We start from the raw sequence: 10690 nt of genomic DNA, 5'->3' as shown, positions 1-10690 counted from the left end.
TGCACATCTATTTGAGCACAACTAGTAGACAAGAATGGTCATCCCAATATGATTGGAACATTTTTATCTGCCTCATAATCTAAGATAATGAAGTTTGCAGGTAGGATGAATCTATCTATGTTACCAAGAAATCCTTTAATTTCCCTTCAGGGTGCACCAAGGATCTATCGGCGAGTTGAAGAGTTACCGTTGTGGGTGTTAGCTATCCCACATACAATCTTTTGAAAATTGAAAGGGGCATTAAGTTTATGCTTGCCCCAAGATTGCATAATGCTTGGCCAATATAGATTCCTCCTATTGAGCAGGGTATTGTGAAACTGCCTGGGTCACGCATCTTTGGTGGAATTATAGTGTTGTATTCTTGTGTCAATGCCATTGTGGAAAATCTTCCCATGCTTCTCTTCTTCGAGACGATGTCCTTCAAAATTTTCGCATACACAGGCATCTGCTCTATCGCTTCTATGAATGGAATATTATGTGCAATTATTTCAATATTTCCAAGAAACGCTGATATTGACCTTCATCATTATGTTTCTTTTTTAGTCTTTGAGGAAATGGAGGTAGTTGTACTTCCAATATTTTATGGTTTGGAGGCTTAGAGGTGATCGCATCTTCTGGTTCCCTGGTTGTCTTGGACTTCTTTGATTCAGTCTGCGATAGAGGCTTCTTTGATTCAATCACAAATTGCTCCTTCGATTCAGTCTTGTGAGGCTCCTTTCTGGCTTCTATTTCTGCCTTTCCACTCTTTAAGATGACTACTTGACAATGTTCCTTCCCGGCATTCCTTGGATTGCGTGGAAGCTCGGTTGAGCTAGGCAATGTCCCTTGGGGTTTGTTCTTTAGCTCTCCTGCAATTTGTCCCATTTGAATTTCCAAATTGCGGATGGATGTGGCTTGGTTTTGAAGAACTGTTTCATTCATTTCGATGTATTCCTTTAACAAGTTCTCTAGGGATGATGAGGATGGTGGTTGAGAACTGCTAGCTTGTTGTTGTCCATTATATCTATGGAAGAACCCTGACGGTTCTTCTTTCTGAGCTATAGGCTGACTACTTTGCTGTTGGTTGTTCTTCCAAGAAAAATTAGGGTGATTTTGCCACCCCTAGTTGTAAATGTTTGAATAAGGATTGTTTTTGACAAAGTAAACTGATTGAGAATTTTGTGGGCATTCCCCAAAAGAATGCAATTTTTCACATAAGACACAACTGGTGGTTGTTTGCTCTATCGCATTAACTTGCCCATTTCGAGCTTCTGAATTGTTTATTGCGATGGCTTGCAGCAAGTTTATCATCGCATTTATATGATTTTGTAATGATGAGATGGCACCATTACTTGAATTACCTTCTATGGGCTTCGTTCTTTGATCGCTTTCTTGCCAATCTTCATGGTTTTTTTAGATGTGATCAAGAATATTCTTTGCTTCATCATATGTTTTGTCTAGAAGACCTCCTACTGTTGCCACATTGACAACTGTCAGCGATGCAGAGTTAAGTCCAATATAGAAAATCTCCATTTGGAGGCAATCAGGTAATCCATTATGTGGGCAATCACGTACTAGTCTCTTGAATCTCACCCATGCGTCACTGAGTGATTCATCTTCTTCTTGTTCAAAATTGGTGATCAATCTCTTCCTTTTGGCATTTTATGTGGGAGGGAAATACTTTTTTCATAAATTTCTCCACCACTTGTTCCCATGACGTTATCTCTCTTGGTTCGAGAGAATATGCCCATTTTCTTGCTTTATCGCATAGAAAAAATGGAAATAATGTGAGTCGAACCTCTTATGGGGAAATATTAGGGAACACAAAAGTGTTGCAGATTTCAATGAAGCTTCGTAGATGGGCGTGCGGATCTTCACCACGTCGTCCTCTGAACTGTCCTGCTGTTTGTATCATTTTTAACATTATTGGCTTCATTTCGAACCTTGATCCATCAAATGCTGGTCTCATGATTCTTGGAGAGAAATCATACAGATTTGGTGACATAATCCCGGATGGGTCTATTGCAATCATTTGCCAGTAGGATAGGATTTGCCCTTATGTTGTTTTCATTTGCTACTCGTTCTTCAGGTTGTTCAGCCATTCTACGAGCTCTTCCTTGCCGTCTACATCTGTTTCTCTGCCTTCCGTGAAGGGTTCTTTCAATCTCTAGGTCGTACTCGAGCTCAGGAGTGTTTCCTTTGCTTATAGAACGCTTGCTTCTTCCTTCACATGTGGAATGGCAATACTCCAAAGTTCAAAAGCTGCAAAGATCAAAGAGGTTTGATGTTAGCGCAATCTATACCATAATCCCCAGAAACGGCGCAAAAAACTTGATGTGTGATTTATCATGCGATGAAAGGGTGTGTAGATACGATGATTATGCAAGTTTTCCTAACAAAGCTCAAGTATAAGCCTTCTTAAGGTCCTGGTAAGTCTATCTCTGATCTTATCGCTATTTTAAGTTTAAAAAGTTGAATGGTGATTTCTTAAGGCGATAGAATTAAATACAAAGCGATAGTGTTGTAACAAATATGCGATAAAGGGTTGAGAAGACATTTTTCTGACATTTCTTAAGATATTCTACAAGTCATGCAATCATGCTATACACAAATATTAAGCATTATATTTCTCAATGCATATGGACACATTTCCTATGTCTAGGATGCATGCGATGTGTAGGGAATGCAACAGATAGAACTTATTTCTAAGTTTCCTCTACTCTTGCTTATGAGATATAATCTGACTCTTTGACGTCTAGATTCTATGTCTTTCGACTACTCTTTCAAGTACTCAAAGTGATGAATGAAGCGTACATAAGACAAGATGATCGCATGAAGTGCATAACTTAAGTAATACTAGCTAAGTACTTCTCAACCCATTCACAAATTTAGCTACTCATGTATGGCGTGAAAAGAATGAACATAAATTGAAATGTAATTTACATTCTTGCAAATAACATGCTCAAGTACAAAACAATAAATGATGTAAATGTTAAGTCAAGTAAGCAGTGTCTTGTTTCCTCTGGCGTTTACACGGCTTTTAGCACTCCAATTCTTTTCTAATTTATAAACTCTTGATCTCACAAAGGTTAGGTGTGAGTTGGTGTCTCTCTTTCATATTGTTTTAGTAGTCTCTCGACCTTCCGGAATTAATTTACTCCTGGTTTGGTAGCATTGAATGGTATTTATAGACTTAAAAAAAAGCAATTCTTCATCTCACTAATGATTATGTGGATAGGCAACATTAATTTCCATACCCTGTTGCACCGTCTGATGGTCACTAGAAGTTCAATGGATTTGCAACGGTATGGTCTTCAATGGCCGCCAATTGAATTTTTGATTTGACCGCTATCGGCTTCACGTCCCATCATGTTTTATCACATTAGGTCACCGCCTTTTTGTGAGGTCATTATGCGTTCGTCTTTGAATTACCATTGGATCGCCAACTCAAGAGATCACGCTATCGCTTTGTTCTTACACAAAAATACAAGATTATCTCAGTTTAATTGCTTTTATGTGATGAGAGTTAGCGATCGCGATTTTGCTTTTAGTTTGGTACGTTCAATCGTAATATTGCCTATTTACTATCTCCTTCTCTCATTGTTTTAATAATTTGAGCTTTAATAACTTGTATTTCTATAAGTTATCACATGTGAGTGGGGATATTCTATACAAATGAGTTTGTATAAGACCAGACCACACAATGTTATATAACACCATTCATAATAGAGACTTACATTTCATCAGGATGACCATAGGTAACATGACGTGAATCTTGTGTAAGTTATGAACTCTTACATATGAAGGCAATTCTTTGATTTGTATGGGTGATAGTGGCCAGATTGTTAACTCAACAAGCCTACCATTTTGGGAATTCGCCTGATTGGGGAGCTAGGAACATAGCTACACAAGAAGGAATTCACTCCTTCCCTAATTTCAGAGCAAGTAGATAAATTGCTCTCTTAAAGGTTGATTCCAGGGCTTGAACAATGTGGTGCCACACCTTCTCCAAGCTCGAGAGGGGTTTGATCATAGTTGTGTTGGGATTAGTGTCCTAATTCACTCTGAGTATCGTAGTTTGTAAACATTGTACACATTGTTATGAATAAAATAAGAGTTATTTTATTTGCATTTTCTCATGTCCAATAAATAGAGATCCATGGTTATTGTATGTAAACTTAAGCATGTATATGAAATATACAAGTGGATCATGCCTTAAGTAATAATCTAAAAGGTCTGTAGTATAAGGATAAAGGATGGATACCTTATCCTTGTGATACTACGGATATGGCCAGCTTTGTAGAGATTTACAAGTGTTGTGAACTACTACAAATGGTCTGATCCTAATTATTCCTGTGAAGACATGCGAGAGGCGGTGTCCTATACAAAGAGTTTGTATAAGATCGGACCATGAGATGATTCGTCTCTTTATATAATGTCGTTGATACTTGAGACTTACATCTCACTTTAATGACCATAGGTGACATGACCTCAATCCTGAGTGTTTTGGGAACTCCTGCCTTTGAGGGTGGTCCTTTGATTAGTATGGGTGAGAGTGGCCAGATTGCCAACTCAACAAACCTACCTTTTTGAGGATTTGTCTAATTGGGGAGTTGGGAACTCAGTTACACAAGATAGAATTCACTCCTTCCCTGAAGCAGGGGTAAGTAGATAGATTGCTTCCTTAAGGGCTGATTTCGGGTCTTGAACATAGTGGCCATAACCTCTCTTTGGAAGAGAGGACTTTGTCATAGTAGGACTCTGACTTATGTTCATTAGAGGAATTAGTGGTACTTAAAGAGTTAGCTGTAACTACATGGGCAAAATGATAAATTAGCCTAGCTGTACTTATGAGCGATCTGTGAAGGGTTATCACACTGTTGATTGGTTGATATGGACACAGAAATATATCTATAGTGAGGAGAGTGTAGCTGTCGATCTTTAGTGGTGTACTCGGCGGTTAATAGATGGTGGATCCTATGACTAAAGAGTTTACTCAGTTATTCACGTACTGTTGGAGCTTCAAGCTATAGGTCCATAAGATCCCATTGGTAGCTTAATGGATTCAAGTTGAGAATAAGTTATTGGGGTTAGTTTGAAGTGTTCAAATTAACATGAGGAATTCAATTATATATGATATAATTGGGGTGATGTATGAGATACATCAAATGGAGGATTAATGTAAATATGATTTACATTAAGTACCATAAAATAGAAAAAGAACTATGGTTTGTATGTTTCATGAGATGAAATATAAAAACTATAGGTTATAAATATAGTATGGTAAATTGGTTATCATATTTATTTATAATATTAATTATTTGATAATTAAATCTTTTTCTCTAACAACCGATTGAGTGGGAGGTTATTGGTGGTTTTATGGTAACCGTGAAATAAAAAGAAAAACATTTTCCTAGAATTGAGAGTTACTTCATTTGGAAAGTTGCTCACGGACTATCAAGTGAAAATGTTTCACTAAGCGATAGCTTATAGAGAGACTAAACGATTGTGCACATTGACTATACGATAGTTTATCAGCTGATTGTAGATAAACGATCGCATGACATTGTCTATACAATAGGTTGTCATTTACTACACGATCGAGCACATCGTCTGTACGATAGACTGTGTCATCTCCCACTTGCTCAATTGTCTACACGATCGTATCCTCCTGTCTCTTCCTCAAGCCAAGATCATATAGAGCCCACAACTTTTGGATTCTCACACCGAGAATACCAAGGTAACTATTGTGGTGGTGTCCTCACTCAACTCGATTGTGTTCGAGGAGCTTTATTCGTGTTGTTCGTGTGGTGTTTACTGTTGATTGTGCTGTTGTACCAGTCGTTATGTTCGAGCATTGCTGTTCTTGGACACTTGGAGACTGATCGAGGGAGTTTGAAGAATGGTTCTTTAAAGGTATGCATACTCGATATTCTTTGTAAGCATGTTGTAATTTCGTGTTGTGCATAACCGGTTAGGTTCCGTTCTATGATTGTAATTGTTTATATTCAATTTCGAATGGAATTTGGAATGATCCTTCTGCTACTCATGGAAATCCTCATGTCTGATTTCTTTCAATTGGTATCAGAGGCAGGTTGTTCTGATATTCCAAATTTCACTTATGTTTTGAACTTCTTTTATAGTCGTGGTGGGTCGTAACGTTTCTGCATTGGGTTTAAGTGTTAAATGCGTTTGTGGATGGATTTTGATGAATGTTTATGAATTAATTGTCCTGTTTAAAGCTTTCTTTTAATTTACAAAGTGTTAATTTGTAAGGGTCTATGCGTTTTTAGGCATAATTAACAAGCAATCGAGTCTATAATTCAAAGTCTTTGAGTTTATTGAGTCGCTCGTGATGAAGTTTTGAAGCATGGAGATGCGGTTCTCATCGAGGAAGAAGACCAAGGGTTGGAGGTATCGTGTAGCCTAAGGTAAACGATAGTTGAGTTTTTATAAATGATCGTGTAGAAATGTTCTGCCCGATCTTGTAGTATTTACTAAATGATCGTTTAGCTAATGCTAAATGATGGGGTAAAGAGTTGTTCTATCGCGTAATATTGGTTGGCTGATCGCGTGGATGTTGAAGGTAGATGATTGCATAGAGCATTTGATGCTCATCGTTTAATAAAAGGCGTGTGCACTAAACGATCGTGTCGTTAGCATGCTTCATTGCAGAGTTACTGACCACACGATCACCCGGTATGCGATACCTCGTGCTTGCTCAGCGATCGTTTAGACAATTGTGCTTCACCACCTCGTTGTCGTTTAGATGTTCGTCTAAGGCTTGCATTGTACGTTGTGCACTGCACGATTTCGTGCCTCATGCTTTATCACGTAGTCAAGGTACACGATTGTTGCTAAACGATCGTTTACCTAAGGAAGCGTTGGTAAACGATTGAGTAAAACGTTTACTCTTTTGTGTAGGCAATCGCAAGGAGTTTAGTACATGATCAAGGAGACGCGGACTTCGACTGGACGGTTCAAGACCCGATTTTTCTGTTTGAATCGAAGACTCTTTGATATTTGTAATAGTGCGCTTTGGTTTTGAGGATTTGAGGTAAATTATCCCGGTTCATCAACCTTTGTTTAATATACATGAAATGTATATTGGTTTATATGCCATAGTGTATGACATATAGATTTAAAACCCACCTTAAGCTATGTAATTATTCATGCATCATATATTATAAGTGTTATAATATAGCTTTTGGCATGATGAAATTACAAGAGAGCATGCACATGCATCATGAAATATAAGAGTTATATTTATGCATGCAGTAAGCATATTCATACATCATCTTTATATTATAAGCATTACAGTACAAATGATGTGATCTTAATTCAATTATGTGGAGAAATGTAAGTGGAGGCGTTCTGTGCAAAGATTTTGTAGTAGGCCGAACAAAGAAATAAGTCACTCTTAATGTATAACATTGTTTACTGTTTAAGATTGACTATTTCAAAGCGATGACCTAGGTAACTTGACCTTAATCCTGAGCTGACTATGAACTTCTATTTATTCGAGATTATTCTTAAATTTTCATGGGTGAGGGTTGGCCCAACAACGCCAGCTCAATAAACCCCCCATTTCAGGGGTAGGACCGGGTAGATAGCTGGAGACATAAGGTGCAAGACGAAATTCACTCCTACCCGCTTTTAGGGATAGTAGAGAGGTTGTTTCCTTACGTACTGACTCCGGGTCTTAAACAAGGGGCTCCATCCTCTCATTGGCTCGAGAGGAACTCGATTTGGTGATTTGATAACAAACCAATTTTTCATTTGAGGATCAGTGGGACTTAAGGTACAAGATGTAATCTTGGGGGTAAAACAACTTTTGACCCAACTGTTATTACAAAAAACTATGAAGGATTGACTTATTGATTATGGTTATATCAAGTGGACAGAAATATATCTACAGCGAGGGGAGTGAAACTACTGGTTTTAGTGAAGTGACTCGGTAGTTAACGAATGTTGGTTAATTGGGTTAAAGAGTTTAGCCGGTTAATTTCAAATTGTTGGAACCCATGATCTGTAGGTCCAATAGGTCCCCCTACTAGCTTATAAACAGATTAAACCTCATAATAGAGTGATGAGAAAATTTAAAACGTTCAATTTCAATTAAGGAAATTATTAATTATATACGCTATAATTAAACAAAATTGGAGAATTGGATAACATTTAAAGGGACAGTTGCAAATATAAACATTAAACACAAAATATTAGCAGATATAACATAATGTAAAAAAAATTACAAATATGGCCAAATTTAAATAATCTATCAGTGATAGACCATATTATTGGTAGAAGTCTATCAATGATAGACCATATCACTGGTAAGAGTCTATCAACGATAGAAATCTATCACTGATAGACTTGGGAGTCTATCAACGATAGAAGTCTATCGTTGATAGACTTGGCTATATTTGAAATTTTTTTAAAAATGATATTATACACATGGTTATTATTCCTAAAAATGCTACCAATTGCAATTACCCATATTTAAAATGATTTAAATATTAATTACATGTATAGAGATTCATGTTTGAGGAATTGATGTTTAATTAATTTAATATTTGAGATTAAATTAATATAATTAACTAAATTGTTTAATTAATTATTAAGAATTAAATTTAATTAATTATGGAATTAGTTTTGTTTAAAAATTAATGAATTTTATTTAATATTTATTACTAAAACAATATTTTATATAAAATTATAATTTCATTTTTAATTTTGAAATTTTGATTTCAAAATTTTGAAAATTGAATTTATAAAATGAAAAAAAATATATACTTAGTGGATTTTTCCCACTTTAAACACCTTTTATTCCACCCAAAATATTGAGGTTTTGGTGTCAATTTCTCATCAAATTGGGTTGCATGTTGTTGATGAACAAAATGAATCAATTTTGCTGAGAAAAGAAGATTTTGCAATTTGAGTTTTTGTGATAGAAAAGTTCTCTCTACCATCTCACACCAAAACCAGAAAAATCCTTCAAATCTCTCATTAATTCAACCTCATTTTGTGTTCCATCACCCAATCTATGATCCTAGAGAATAGTAGGGAAGATTAAGTGGTAGTCTTGAAGCCATTGGAGAGGATTTCAACCTGGATTTGAGGATTTGAAGATTTGAAGAGTTTATCAAAGGTATACTTAAAAAACCTTATTTCCTTAATTTGAACATGCTTACTTGGTTGCTAAAATTAATGAAATTAGAATGCTTAAGATCCCAATTACTTCTGCTTGTTGATTGCCAACACCAACATGAATAAGTCTTACTGGTGGCTGGGAATGCAACGTGAAATAGCTGAATATGTGGATAAATATTTGATTTTCCAACAGGTTGAGTTGAATGTCAGAGACTAGCAGGACTTCTAAACCCACTCCCAGGGCCTGAATAGAAGTGGGAGCATGTGACAATGGATTTCTTGTCCAGGTTACCCAGGACTCCTAGTGGATTTGATGGCAAATGGGTAATTGGTGACGAAAATTAGTGAATGCAATATGTGATGCATGTCTTAGGTTATGCGTTGGTTCTCATGCGTCGGTGGCCATGCGTTAGAATGAAATGTATGTGTTGATCTCATATGCCATGACCATGCATCCTGTCACAAGTTTTCTTGAGCTCTCGCCAAGTATAACGAGAACGCAAGTTTCTTGGGTGATCCGAGGTCAAACTCAGGGACTTGTAGCTAAAGGGTATGCAGTGATGTGTTTGCGGTGGATAAATAAAAGAATGATGGGGGTTATAAGCTATAAACTACTCCTACTCCTAACTAACAGATTAAGCGATGATAATATGAATGAGAGATAGAGACACGAAAACTGTTGATGCGTAGTAAATTGCATGGAAAAATAGATAAAAAGGTGAGGGTGTCTTTACTGTAGCACTAAACTTGACTGCAAGGGCAACCCCAGCCAACGCAAGCTATGCGATCATGCTATACACACTTGACGTAGACGCATGCGATGTATATGCGATAGTGTTGAGAAGCATATTTTTAAGCCTCTATAACCCGCTCACGTGCTCTCACACATAAACGAGATGACCACATAACACCATATCCTATTTAAAGGGTGCATGCGCTGTGTAGTAGCTAACGGAGCTTATTTCTAAGTTCCCCATTCTTGCTTATGCGATCCAATCCACTCTCCCGAGACAGATTTTGTTTTTAGACTACTCTCCCAAGTATGCCTAAATGATGAATAATGCACTCATAGGACAAGGTAATCGCATAAACCTGGTTGACGTAAGATTATTCCTATTCCTAGTGTACACTTACTTACATTTCTTGATGCGACCACCACTTACCCTCCCGGGCAGTTAGTTGTTATTGATTTTACTCATAGACAAGCATTGCGTCTGCTAATAGACAAGTGTTGCTACAACTTCACACTAAGCAAATAAGGTTTTCTCACAACACTCACGCAACGTACACCTCTCAGTGGGTTGCTACATGCTTCATATTCCTATGCCACATGATTAAGTATGCGATACTCTAACAGTCTCACTAAGTGATGCAATGAAAGTTAAGGATGCTAAGTAAATGAAGATAGAGATGGAGTCGAAGGAAAATATAGAAATGTATTGATTATAAAATGTATTAATTCCTTAAGCCAAAATGTAATACAATACAAGAGATATAAGAGAATGGAGGGCCAGTTGGAAGCAATGTCTTGCTTTCAGCAGATGTATGTCAAGGCTACCAG

General features: G+C 36.9%; 1 non-coding gene across 1 annotated transcript; it reads left to right on the top strand.

The window, feature by feature from the left end:
• Positions 1 to 1528: 1528 nt before the first annotated feature.
• Positions 1529 to 1635, top strand: LOC120068601. The gene has a single exon (XR_005479239.1). It is a non-coding gene; the product is annotated as a small nucleolar RNA R71 (small nucleolar RNA).
• The last annotated feature ends 9055 nt before the right edge of the window (positions 1636 to 10690 follow it).

Source organism: Benincasa hispida, chromosome 12 (assembly GCF_009727055.1).
Source record: "Benincasa hispida cultivar B227 chromosome 12, ASM972705v1, whole genome shotgun sequence".
Lineage (NCBI taxonomy): Eukaryota > Viridiplantae > Streptophyta > Magnoliopsida > Cucurbitales > Cucurbitaceae > Benincasa > Benincasa hispida.
The sequence above is the reverse complement of the archived record's forward strand: the minus strand, read 5'-3'. Positions and strand labels throughout refer to the sequence as shown.